This window comes from Cyrtonyx montezumae, unplaced genomic scaffold (assembly GCF_038088225.1).
Source record: "Cyrtonyx montezumae isolate F1298 unplaced genomic scaffold, pur_monq_1.0 scaffold_8, whole genome shotgun sequence".
Lineage (NCBI taxonomy): Eukaryota > Metazoa > Chordata > Aves > Galliformes > Odontophoridae > Cyrtonyx > Cyrtonyx montezumae.
In genome coordinates, this window is record NW_027072089.1 from 110,930,891 (window position 1) to 110,943,133 (window position 12,243).

The 12,243-nt window shown below is 45.0% G+C and overlaps 1 protein-coding gene across 1 annotated transcript in view; it reads right to left on the reverse strand.

Annotated features, from left to right (window-relative positions):
* CREB5 (cAMP responsive element binding protein 5) overlaps positions 1–2,109 on the reverse strand; it is a 241,857-nt gene extending 239,748 nt beyond the window's left edge. The window contains exon 1 of the mRNA XM_065752488.1: positions 2,100–2,109. The gene's annotated coding sequence lies outside the window, so the exon portion shown is untranslated. The remainder of the gene's footprint in view (positions 1–2,099) is intronic.
* Positions 2,110–12,243: the final 10,134 nt, after the last annotated feature.

Consider the following 12,243-nt stretch of genomic DNA (forward strand, 5'->3'; position numbering starts at 1 on the left):
TCCTAGGCTGCAGAGTTTGCCCCTCTCCTCTCCCTCGTTCCCCGTGGCTTTGAGTAAATGAGCCTAATTTTTCCAATAGCCTTTAACTCCCCAGATTAGCCGACGTGGAAAAAGTGACTACAAACTTGCAGCTCTGTCTAGCCTCCAACCCAGCACGAAACCAACTTCGTGGTGAGTGCTGAAGGACACCTCGCAAGCTGCTACTTGCTGGGATCATAACCCAGCGCAGCGCTGCGCCCTCTAGTTCGCTCCTCCCGCGGGAGGGATGGGTGGGTGGATGGGTGGATGGATGGATGGATGGATGGATGGATGCCGCGGGATGAGGGGCTGCCGCTCTCAAAGATGCCATTGGTTTGCATGGTATGTTTTCCTTTTTTTTATTTTTTTTTATTTAATTTTTTCCCCCTCTCTTTAATAAGGTATCACTACTGAGATAATCCACATCCAGTGGATATGGGAAAATTTAGGCTATAATAGCGCAGCGAACTTCTGCATCCATCTTTGATTTACAAGATAAAAGCAACTTTTAAATTAAAGCGCCCTTCTGCTAATAGAGCTTATTATGCCAGAGACGGGACTGATTTTCCTAGAAAGTTGTCCCTGTGTGCATGCCTATTATCTCTGCTTTCCCCCTTCCACTAATGAGCATTTATCTAAAGAGCCCGTTAATCCTCTGATGCGTGCTTCTGGTCAGAGGTAACAGTTTGAATAAAACCACTAATCACTTATCGCTAATCACCGATCATTAATCACACTTCTCCCCGGTGCTTTGCGACCCGCGCAGCTCCCCTCGGGATTAAGGAGTCACAAATAAGGATCTCAGCCATTTCTCAAAGAACTTCCAGCTTTTGAGAACGGCAACCGCATTTACCGCGTGAAAGTTACAAAATACCAAAGCGACGACCTTCAGCGACACTTCTCCGCTGCGAACCGACCATCTTTTAGCAACCCCCCCAGCTCCCCACCCCACCCCGTGATTTAGGCGGTGCGCTTGCATCCCAGCCCTCACCCTCAGACTCCCGATTCTCTTTCTGCGCGGTTTCTGGATTATTTCTGCGTGACACTTTCTTACAATAAACTTTTCCTTCGTCGCTGTTCCCTGACGCTCTGCGCGCTGTTCGGACGGGGATGGCCGGGGCACGGCGCCGGGCTGGGGGGCTCTGGGAGCCGCGGAGGGAAACCCGGAGATGCCGCTCCGTCCTCAGCAGCCCGCCCTTCCCTCTCGAACTTCCCCAGCTAAGCACCGATAAAACAGGGAAATCTTCTCATCGGGCTGCTTAGAGCACTCCTAACATCGCTCTGGACTTTTAACACACGGACGTTCCTCTCCTTTCCTTTATCCCTACCCCCGCCTCTGCACGATCGAGTGTAGAGCTCCGGAGATGAAGGATCACTCACCATGCCGGGACATAAATAATAGAGCAGGCAGTTTAGCAAGTATTCCCCTTACACTCCCGAAGCTCTTAGCGTCCTGCAAACTTCGCTGGGGAGAGAGAGAGCCCCGTGAGAGCGGGCGGCTGCGGCGGAGAGGGGGGGGGACAGCGCATCCCAAGCGGAGCAGCAGAGCCGCACCGAGCTCTGCACCCACCGGAGGGGCTGCGAGTGCCGGCCGCCCGACTCGCCCGCAACTTTAGGAAGCTGCGGGGAAGCTGTCACCGCCGGGGAGCGCGGAAACGCGGAGCCGCGCCCGCATCCCGCGCGGGGCAGCGCTCCCCGCGCCCCCTTCCCCGTCTCATCTTCACGGCATCCCATCCCGCAGCATCCCGCTCCGTGCCATGCCCGCCCCGGGCGCTGCTCCGCCCGGCCCCGCGCGCACGCACCGGCGGAGCGGCGGAGGCGGCTGCGGACACCGACCCGTGCGGATCCCGGCAGCGGGGGAACGCGTCCCCAGGCGCGGGGTTGCCCGTTCCCCAGCCCCGCAGCTCTCTCCCCGTGCCGCGCCGCGCCGAGCGCTTTCCCGGGGCAGCCCTGCGTTTTTCGGAACTTACCGCCCGGCGCAGCGCGGCGCGGCGGGGACGGGACCGGCAGCGCGGCCGGAGGAACCACGTTGGACTGAGGGAAGGTTACAATACGTTCTATTTAGAGAAGCATTACATCACCCTCCGTGACGTCACGTGGGATTCCTGAACTTCTAAATCATTGCAGTCCGTGCCGGGAGGGAGGGAGGGGAGGGGGGGGTTGCCGGGAGCGCGGGGCGGGGGCGCGGCCTCGGACGGTCCCACCCCCGGCGGCACGGCACGGCTCTGCACAGCACGGGGCGGGCCGGGGTGAGTCACAGCGGCGGGAGGCCCCGCCCCGCACCGGGAGAGCGGAGGGGTCCGCCACCGCGCGGCCGGGATGGGGCGGTCCCGCGACGCTGCTGGGAGAGCGGTGTGGGTCTCACCCCGGGAATGGGTGATAACGGACTCAGGTGACGTGCCCGGGGTGACCGGGATGGGGGATGTAAGGATGGTGCGCAGCCCCGCCGAGATGACCTGGGACTGCTCCAGCTGTGTGTCCCCGCAGCCCAGAAAGCCAAACATATGCTGGGCTGCATCAAAAGCTGTGCGGCCAAGAAGGTGAGGGAGGTGATCCTGCCCCTCTGCTCTGAGCCGGTGAGACCTCACCTGGAGTACTGCGTCCAGATGTGGAGTCCTCAGTATAGGAGACATAGACTTGATGGAACGCATCCAGAGGAGGGCCACAAAAATGTCCCAAGGGATGAAACACCTCCCCTACGAGGATGGGGTGGGAGAGCTGGGGCTGTTCAGACTGGCAAAGAGAAGGATCTGGGGAGACATGAGAGTGGCCTTTCAGTATCTAAAGGAGAGCTGTAAGAAAGAAGGGGACAGACTCTTTATCAGGGTCTGCTGTGACAGGACAAGAGGAAATGATTTCAAACTAAAAGTAGGAAGATTTAGATTAGATATAAGGAAAAAGTGTTTTACTATGACAGTGGTGAGACACTGGAACAAGTTGCCTAGAGGCACACTGGAAGCCCCCTCCATGGAGACATTCAAGGCCAGGCTGGACCAGGCACTGAGCACATGATTTAGCTGCAGGTGTCCCTGTTCACTGCAGAGGAGTTGGATTGGGTGGCCTTTAAGGGTTGCTTCCAATACTAATGATTCTACAATTCTGTGATTCTAAGTATTGGCCATTAGTTTTATATTACCAATCTACTGAGATTGCTTTCTTATGAATCATATTGCAGACACTCAATGGCATGTACACAGATTAGAAGAATAAGTAACGTTTTGAGTGTACGCTGTGTCAGAGTTCCTGACTTGACTCTCTGCTCTGTGTTCATGACAGGTGGTTATGCTGAATTGTGCTGACTGCAAAGTAGAGAGATGCTGTGTTCCTGAAATGAGTCTCTGGTCCCAGAGGAAGATTTGTGACTCCTGAAATGAGCTGTGGGTGCTAGGAGGCGAGCTCAGGCTGAGCTCCAGTTCCTCTCCAGCTGAAATCCACTGCAGTGTATGGCACAGGTTGCCACCTCCCCCTGTGCCCAGTTCCTGTTGCACTTCTCAGCAGCTCCTGTTGCCCTCCTCCTGTTCATTCCCTGCCTGTGTCTGATCTTCCCTCATCTGTCATCAGCCTTCTCTCCATTCTCAGCAACCACTTTCTTACTCCCCACTGACCTCCGGATGGGGATGTGAAAAGCAGCACCAAGAGGCTCAGCCCTGTTTGCTTCTGCCTTCATAGAGGGGACATTCAGGGAATGTAGCTGCCGAGCTGCTGGTGCAAGCTGAAGGGTACCCTATGGCAGGGAATGCTCTGCCAGCAGAGCGGCCACCTCCCGCTGAGCCGAGGCGTGTTGGCGTGCCGGCAGTGCACTGAGCAGCTCTGTAATAGCAGCTCCTATCAAGGTGGTTTAGATTAGCACAATGGACTCAGCAAATCAGAAATGTGTGCGGAGTCAGTGAGCACAGCCCCGCTGACAAGCTGTAACTTGAGAACCTGCTCTGTACGGGGGACAAATTTGGGCAAATCTTAGAGGCTCATCAAAGGCACGGCCTGGGACAATGGGGTGGTTTCTGCACTTCAAGTTCCTGCTCCAAAAGCAATGGAGGTTCCAGCAACAAATGTGGGGGGTTGGATAATGTTAGACAAGGAAACTTCTTTCTGGAATGGCCAAATTTTAGAAGCAGCTTTCCAAAACTCTCCAGCCTGGGGCAGGCACCTGGTACGGAAATCCTCCTTCTGAATGGCTTCAAACTTGGCAATGCCTTCTAGTGATTGAAGAAACTTGTAATGAGAAGCACTAAGTAATCAGCTACATGGGGCACTACTTGTTTTATCTGTCTCATAATTAAGTTTAAGGTATGAAGTCATTTCAGGTTGGATACAAAGAAAAATTTCTTCTCAGAAACTGAGTGGTGATGCATTGGCACAGGCTGCCCAGGGAGGTGGTGCAGTCACCATCTCTGGAGGCATTCAAGAACCACAGAGATGTGGCACTGAGGGACGTGGTCAGTGGGCACGGTGAGGATGGGTCAGCAGTTGGGCTCCATGACCTTAGTGGTCTTTCCCAACCTTCATGGTTCTATGATTCTTTGAAGTCACATACCTCTTTTCTATTTCTATAAAGCTGCTTTCTTCTGATGGCAAAATCACTACTTAAATACTTCTCTGTATTATGTATGTCCTAATAAATGTTTCCAGAGAATCTTTGCCGTTTTGATTTCCTTTAATTGCAAAACCCAGCTCTTTGCAGCTGTACTTCATTGGTATGAAAACTACTCAGATTTTAGCAGTGGATTGAATTAGGATGACATTTTGTTTGACTGATGGTAAATGACAGTAGTGCTGTTTCAGCAAACACCTCAAATCTTTGTCATATCATTAAAATCACTGATAAGTAAAGATATCAAAATAATTACAGGACTTTTGCATGTCACATATCAGTCTCAGTAAGACACTATTGCTGTCACATAAAATTAATATTTACTGCTGGCACAGTTTAATATTTTACATACCTCTTCTTCCTATAACATAGTTAACCACAAGTTTAACAGAGCTGTTGCCAGCACAGCTTTGTCCCTTGCCATTATCTCGTTACAAGTACCTTTCAGCAATATCTTTTGGCCTAATTGAACAGTTGTTTATTCACCTCCTTGCACTTATACTCTGCTAAACACATCAGATCTTCACACTTGACGTATAAAACTATCTACAAAAAGTTAAAAAAAAAAAAAAGTAATTCTGAGCTTCTTTCTCTTTTAGTAAAGATCCATCCTACTCAGAGAAACAGAGCCTTGGAAATAAAATGATAAGGAGAAGAACTGATTTCCAGATCTTAACATAACTCTAATCCATGGCAATAGTAAAATGAATCTTTTAAAAGGGGATTCAAATTATGCCATTTAATGTATAGTGATCCTAGTAATATCCTGAGCAAATGTAAATCTGTTATTTTTAACACAACACTTGGTTCCTTAATTATTACATCTCTGTTCAGATCCCATCCCTACTTATTTGAGTAACATACTGAAAGGTATATGAGCAAAGGGAACCAAGTACTTGCTATGGTTTCAGGGGCTCACTAGGAAGTACCAGATTAGTCTTACAGCTGAGGCAGAAATTGGAGAATAATTAGAATTAACCAGAAGTTGGGGAGTATTCAGTGTTTAAAAAGAAACTTCTATTAGCTGCAATTCAAACAGAAAGCAATGTTCCTGTTCAGCATTGCCATTTCTCCAGCAGACTGGAGAGGAAAGGAAGTGTGAGACCTCACAGGGATGTGAAACAGCCGTGTGGGATGGTGAGCATGTCACATCTGCATTTCTTCACTTGCAGCATGTCTCTCCATGTGATGGTCCCACCTGTCCTGCACGATGCAGGATGTTCCTCTGTCCTCAGCAGGGAAAGGGAATGCAGATCTCAGGAGGAGCTGCTGAGGGAAAAACTGACTTGCCCCATTCCTCCCACATGTACCAATAATATGGATTAACATGAGATTATGTTTGGTTCTGTGGTAGTATTAAAAGCTACAGCTTTATGTTTCTGGAAAGTAAAGATGCCTACTAGAACCTCTTGTTTCTTGCAACATTAAATTGAAATGCCACCTCTCTCTGATCTCTGAATGATGTGCTAGGCTGTGGCTCAACGGCAGATGCTGTGTGACCCTGAGACAGGACCTAATGAAGGGTTACTATTTTATTTGACAGCATTTATCTGCAAAGGCAACCCGACTTGAATTTATACATGTCTGGGAGTCACTGCCTTTTGCCACAGCCCAGAACCTTTGCTATATTTTTTTTTTCCATTCCCTGGAAGCTTACCTGTGAATGATCACATCAAACTCCCGACCTGAATTTGACTGCCAAGTGATGTCATGACAAAACCAGTGCACGATGCTATTGAGAAGCAACAGAGCTCAGTGCTGGGAGGAGGCTCTTGGCTGACTTATAGCTCACAGTAGAGATGTGCTGACTGTGTCAATCTAACTGAACTTTAAGTTTAAGCAAAACTTAAACAATCGCTTTGAGCTCTTCTTGAGTTACCCAAAATTAGTCTTATTCCATCTTACTTCTTACTCTTGGTAAACTTAGAGGAGCCATGGCGCAATGCTTCTTGGAATACTCCTAGTTATAACTGAACTGAGGCTGTTGTTCAGTGCATGAAAATGGAAGTCTGGTTTGGAATATATGTTCTGGATAGCATGGCTACAGTTGAACACATATGGAGGCATATATAGCTTGTTTCTGGTTGGCTGGGTTCTAGGGTCTTTTCTGTTGTGTTGGGTTGTTGGTTTATTTTAGCCTTGGGAGCAGAATGGGAAATAAGGCATGAAGGAGATGGCATTTCTGTATGCTTCTGAGAGGCTAGTATTTGGAAACAATATTTAAGAATGGGGGAGAAAAGAAATTCAAATTTGTCACATTTTGTCACTTCCATTTTTAACAAGCTGGAATAACAGCTGTACTTTTGCATAAAAAATCAAGTATAGCCGACAAAAAGATCTTAAAGATAATTTAAGTGCTATTATTATTTTTTTAAAGAGACTCTATCTTACCTGTTCTGTTTGTGGGGATATCAGGAATATCAGCGGTACAATGGTTGCTCTTCCATCTTTAAATATGCTCCTGAGATGGTTTGCTTCAACTTCATATGACTCGCTTTAACATTTTTTTCTGCTTGAAACAGAGAAGGGAGGAAAATATTAATCAGAATCTGCCGATGCTCTTTTTCAAATGCTTCTTCTATGAGTGTTGGTTATATCAGGATGCTTAAAAATCCACGGGGGGGGAAGAAATATATGAATGGTCCTTAAGAGAGATGTACCACTGGAACTCAAGTCATATGAAGGGGCTATGGGATGAGGGCTGAAGAAGGACAGTAATGAAGGCTTCCACAGCCCAGTTCATAACACCCACTGCAGTTCCCTGCACAGCCTACTTAGTTAGGTTTTGTGCAGTCTAAGAGTGGCAAAGGAGATGATAAGTAATAAATCTGAGTTCCCATGAAGTTGCAAAGTTAACAATTGTGGTGGTGCTGCAGGAGAAAGGGAAGTGTTTGCTACCAGGCTGCAGTGCTGGGATTTCACACAAACACGGGTGAAGACATTAATAGTGACTTTGTGGTGAGATTTGACTTAGGCACATGTAAAAAGCAGTCCTGTCTGGAAGAAAAAAAAAGCCACAGAAGCCAAAGGGTTAACATTACTTTTTCTAGAGCAAAATGACTAAAAATCATGTTAAGAAAAACGAAAATCGGTCTGCACTACTAAACCTCATCTGCCACTAAGAACTTACATAATATACTGCTGACATCATGACGATATAAATTACACGGTACTTTCACATGTGACATAGAGATTATATTACTAGTACATGAAGAAAAAAAAAGAAAAGAAAAAAAACCCTTTAACTTTCATTTTTAATTTAGGATAGACTACTGCAGTATGTATTATAAAATTAGATACACATACCAAAACAACAACAGCAGCTTGACTTTTTACTACTTTTACCCCGACAGGTGCAAAAACATTGGTTTAATCAAAATCTTATAGATACACAAAACCATTTTTAGGGTATAGCTTTGCTTTCATTCTTGTAATGCAGAATGTGTCACGTGTTTTATTTTAGCTGAAGTACAGGATCATGTTTGTTGCATTTTCCTGCTGTAAATCCATGGGTAAAATCCTGGCTTCACCGAAGTCAATAGGAAAACTCCCATGGATCCAATGAGGCCAACATTCATCCCGTGTCTGCAATCAATCATTAAAATGCAGCCTGCTCCAATGAGTGACTACATGGGAAAAAAATTACAGCAGAATACTTTGAGTAGTTTGCAAGTATTTTAGAGATTCCAGTCTCAGGCAATAATGCCTCTCCTAGTTACTCCTAGAAAAACATTTACAAAACTAGTGCTCGTACAGAGGTGATTTCCAGATTGGATTTGCAAAGCTTGCTCTATATTTGACATTTAAAAATACATTTGTTTTAACTTCATGTCTTTCTCAATGATTCCTTTGCTACTTCTGTGAGTTTCTTTTTCACATTTTATCCTTCGGTTGAAGAGGAGGAAGAGCTCTTAAATTTCTAGTCAAAGAAATTCATGACTCTTAGAGGACAGTGCAAGAAAACAAGACAGATATGTATTTGGAGGTAATAAATTTTATTTTGCCATCCATTAAGTTTGTCTCTGAAGATCAGCATGGTGATATGAAAAAGAAGAAATGACATATGAAAGTGACAGAAAATTGAGAAGTAGAACAACGGACAAGGTACATGGCATGAACCCTGATTTCCTCTTCTCCTCCCCCATCTATTACAGATCAAGCAACACGCCCCATGTCCCAAAGACAGATTTACATAATATTTAAGGCATGAAAACTGAAGACTGCACAGGGCTTCTAAAATACACAGTATGTGAGGTGCAGTGAAAGCTGCAAGGAGATTTTTTTCTTATGTATTACTCAGAGCTACAGATAAGACTTACAGCTGAACTTCAGCTAACAGCAACACTAGCAACCAAATTAACATCATGTAAATAAACAAAAAATTCTGATTCAGAGTTCTCACTGGATAAGCAAGTAAATCAGAATGATATAGTGAATTAGTTCTGCTTTTGAAAGTGATGTATTTCATTCCTAAAAGCAACAATAAAAGCAAATTCCCAGTATATTTGTCATCATGAAAGTCTTTCAAGGCCCCCTCAATAAATTAGAAGGAAGCATGAGTGAAAGGGATGCTCTACATGAGCAAAAAATAGGGAAACTTTGAAATGAAATCTCATTCTTCTAGGTCAATAGAAGCCCAATTTATATGCAAGCAAATTTTACCTGAATGACCACTATATGGAACATGCAGATGGCACTCGTGACCCTCACTCATATAGCTGGGATCACAGAATCATGGGATCATTTAGGTTGGGAAAGACCTCTAAGATCACCTAGTCCAATTGTCAATCCATCCCCACCATGCCTACTGACCATGTCCCTCAGTGCCACATCTACCCTTTTCAAGAAAAGGGACATACAAGAGTCTGAAGGGGAATCAGTGAAGAATAAGACAGGTTTTTAGATTTGCTCCTGGAAAAGACGAATGAGCTTAAATATTTAGGATGGATTACCTGGTTCCTTTAAGCAAACAGTGCCACTAAAATCGTTCAGTTACTGCAAGGCTGACTAGAAACACCTTTAGGAAATACAGGTGCACCATGGAAAAAGAGGGAACTTGTTTTTCTGAAGCTGTAATTCTAAACTGTTTCAAGCATTGTTTTAGTAGCAGAGATAAATAGCTCACGTCAAGAGAGAAAACTGATGCAACTGCTGTCAGAAGATCCAATGACACTCAGCACAACCTAGCATGAGGTAGGCAGCACTGTAAAGATCATGAGGTGAGGATGGAAATTTAATGGTCAGACAATAGGAAAAATACCTGGATACAAAAACATATCAGCTTATTTGTGTGCAGGACAGTAGAATAGAAAGAATGTGATCTCAGTTGATTGAGACATCAATTTGTTTGTGGAAAGCCCTAAGAGGTGGCAAAATGCCTGCTGGAAACACGAGGGGAAAAATGCTCATGCTGAAATCCTAGACCCAGCGATGCTCATACATGTTTTGCTATTAATTGCTGGCTCAGTGTTCACTCCCTCATTTTCCCCCGAGGAGGACACGAGACACACCAGGTAAGGGGATCGAAGACATGGAAGAAGTGCTGTGGGTTGCTGGAACACACACACAGATAAATGCTGAGGCCATGGATGACTCAGGAATGAAATTAAGAGGAGAAAGTTTATCTCAAAGACTGTTGTTAAATATTTCCAGAAGAGAAAGACTCTGGATGAGAGTAATATTGGAATAGGGAGCTGAGCATTTCCTAAGGAGTTTAATTTTCTTTTGGAAGCGTTAGGCTTGAAAATAGAGCAGAAAATAGTTGGGCCAACCATGAGATGTAGTGCGTAAAAATGTCTTTAGGGAATCAGAGAAGAAATTTAGCTCATCAGAGCTGACAGGGATTGTTAGATACTTGGCTGCACCAAAGTCCTCCTTCTTCAAAGATGGTGAATGCCAGCATCTAGTTCTAATTTTGTTTACCATATTTAGAGAAACACATGACAGTTTTTCACACTTCACAACCAAGAACGTTTTTCAGTGTATATTAGCACTAACTTGAACTTTGTCAGTCTTCAGAAAGCAGAATAAAAATGAAACAAAATGCAGTAAGTCGTTCAATTTGAGAAAAGTTCCTTGCGTTTTAAAGACTACTGAAAGTTGAAGGAAAACAGGTTTGACTTTCTTCTTTTTTAAACTACCTCCTCATGAGTTCTTGTTTGTTTGTTTGTTTGTTTGTTTTCTGTTTTAAAATGTGTGGTAGTTCTTAGAAGAATCCACAGGCTGTGCCTGCACAGACACAGCCCGTATGGGGCAATGTAAGCACTGAGCCAGGCCTGCTATCAGCGATATTAACACACCTGATAATGCTGATGGAGTGAAGGCACTGTTTTTATCTTACCTGAGATATACACAGGATATAAATTGATATAAATTGCTATTTGAAATGCAAGGGATTAAAATAAAATGGGGAGGGGGGAGAAAGGAGAAACAGAATCAAAGTCTTACAGCAAAGATTGCTTTCCTTTATCTCTAGCGCTTCACTTGTGGGAAGCACTAGCTAACATATATGGCTTGAGAGCAAGACCCAGATTTGTTTGTTGTGCTGAGTTTTTGTCATGAGGGTTTTGATCATTTTCATGACGTATTTCATCTCCTGTTGTTTCAGAGCTTGCAAAGCTCTGGACCAGAATTGGAGCTTTTTTCCACATATGCCATATCTGAAAACACGCGAACATTTGTCTGCACAGCCCACATGAAGCCGACAGACGCTAGGTTAGCACAGCCCCTGCGGTACACGGATTGCTGCCACTCCTGCCTGCTAAATACCATGTTTTGAAGTGCAGTTCTGGATCCATTGAAAACAGCAGTCATGTTTCTGGAGATCCAGATGGAAGTGAGCTTTCATCAGTGAGCTGGGTTGTGGGAATATAACCTGTAGCTTCGGGCACACAAACCTGCGAGCAATGGTCTCACTCCCAACTAGCGACGGTCTGACATAAGGCAGGCTGTCAGCTGTGAAACTTCAGCTTCATGGCAGCCTTCAGAGCACAGCAAAAGCTCCCACAGTTGTATTAGTTTCCCTAGGTTAATTTATTCAAAAGCAGGAAACCAAAATTAAATAAACAGAAGTGTTCTATCTTAGGCTAGATACAAACGTCAAACAAAACCGCCCTAAGAAATCTACACTGCTACGATGAGCAGGGTAATAGTGCTCCTGATCATTATGTGTCGCTGCTTTTTCATCTCCCCCTTGCAACATTTTGCTGCTGATGTTTTCCAAAATCTCACTAACCAGACCAGCTAAAAGAACTGCTGTTTTTCAGCTAAAAGGTCAATAACTCTTATGTCAGAGTCTCAGTTACAGAATCAGAGCAGGTCCGTTGGTTTCAGCACAGTTATAAATTCTAACCCTGATGAATGCATTGAAGTCACAAAATATTTTTCATCAGATAACCCCTTAAGGTAGGTCCTCCAGACTTGCCTTCATCGAGGACAGAGAACAGTGATAAAAACTTGAGAATGTGAAATGTTCATTTTTCCTTCAGAAGATAAAATCTGCTTGGTTTTCAGGACACACCCCATCACAGCATTATTTCATGAACACAAGTTATTATTCCAGGAGTTGGTCCCTCCCCAGTAAAGCCATACAGCACAGCATGCATGATTTATCAGCAAGTTCTCTGGAAATGTCC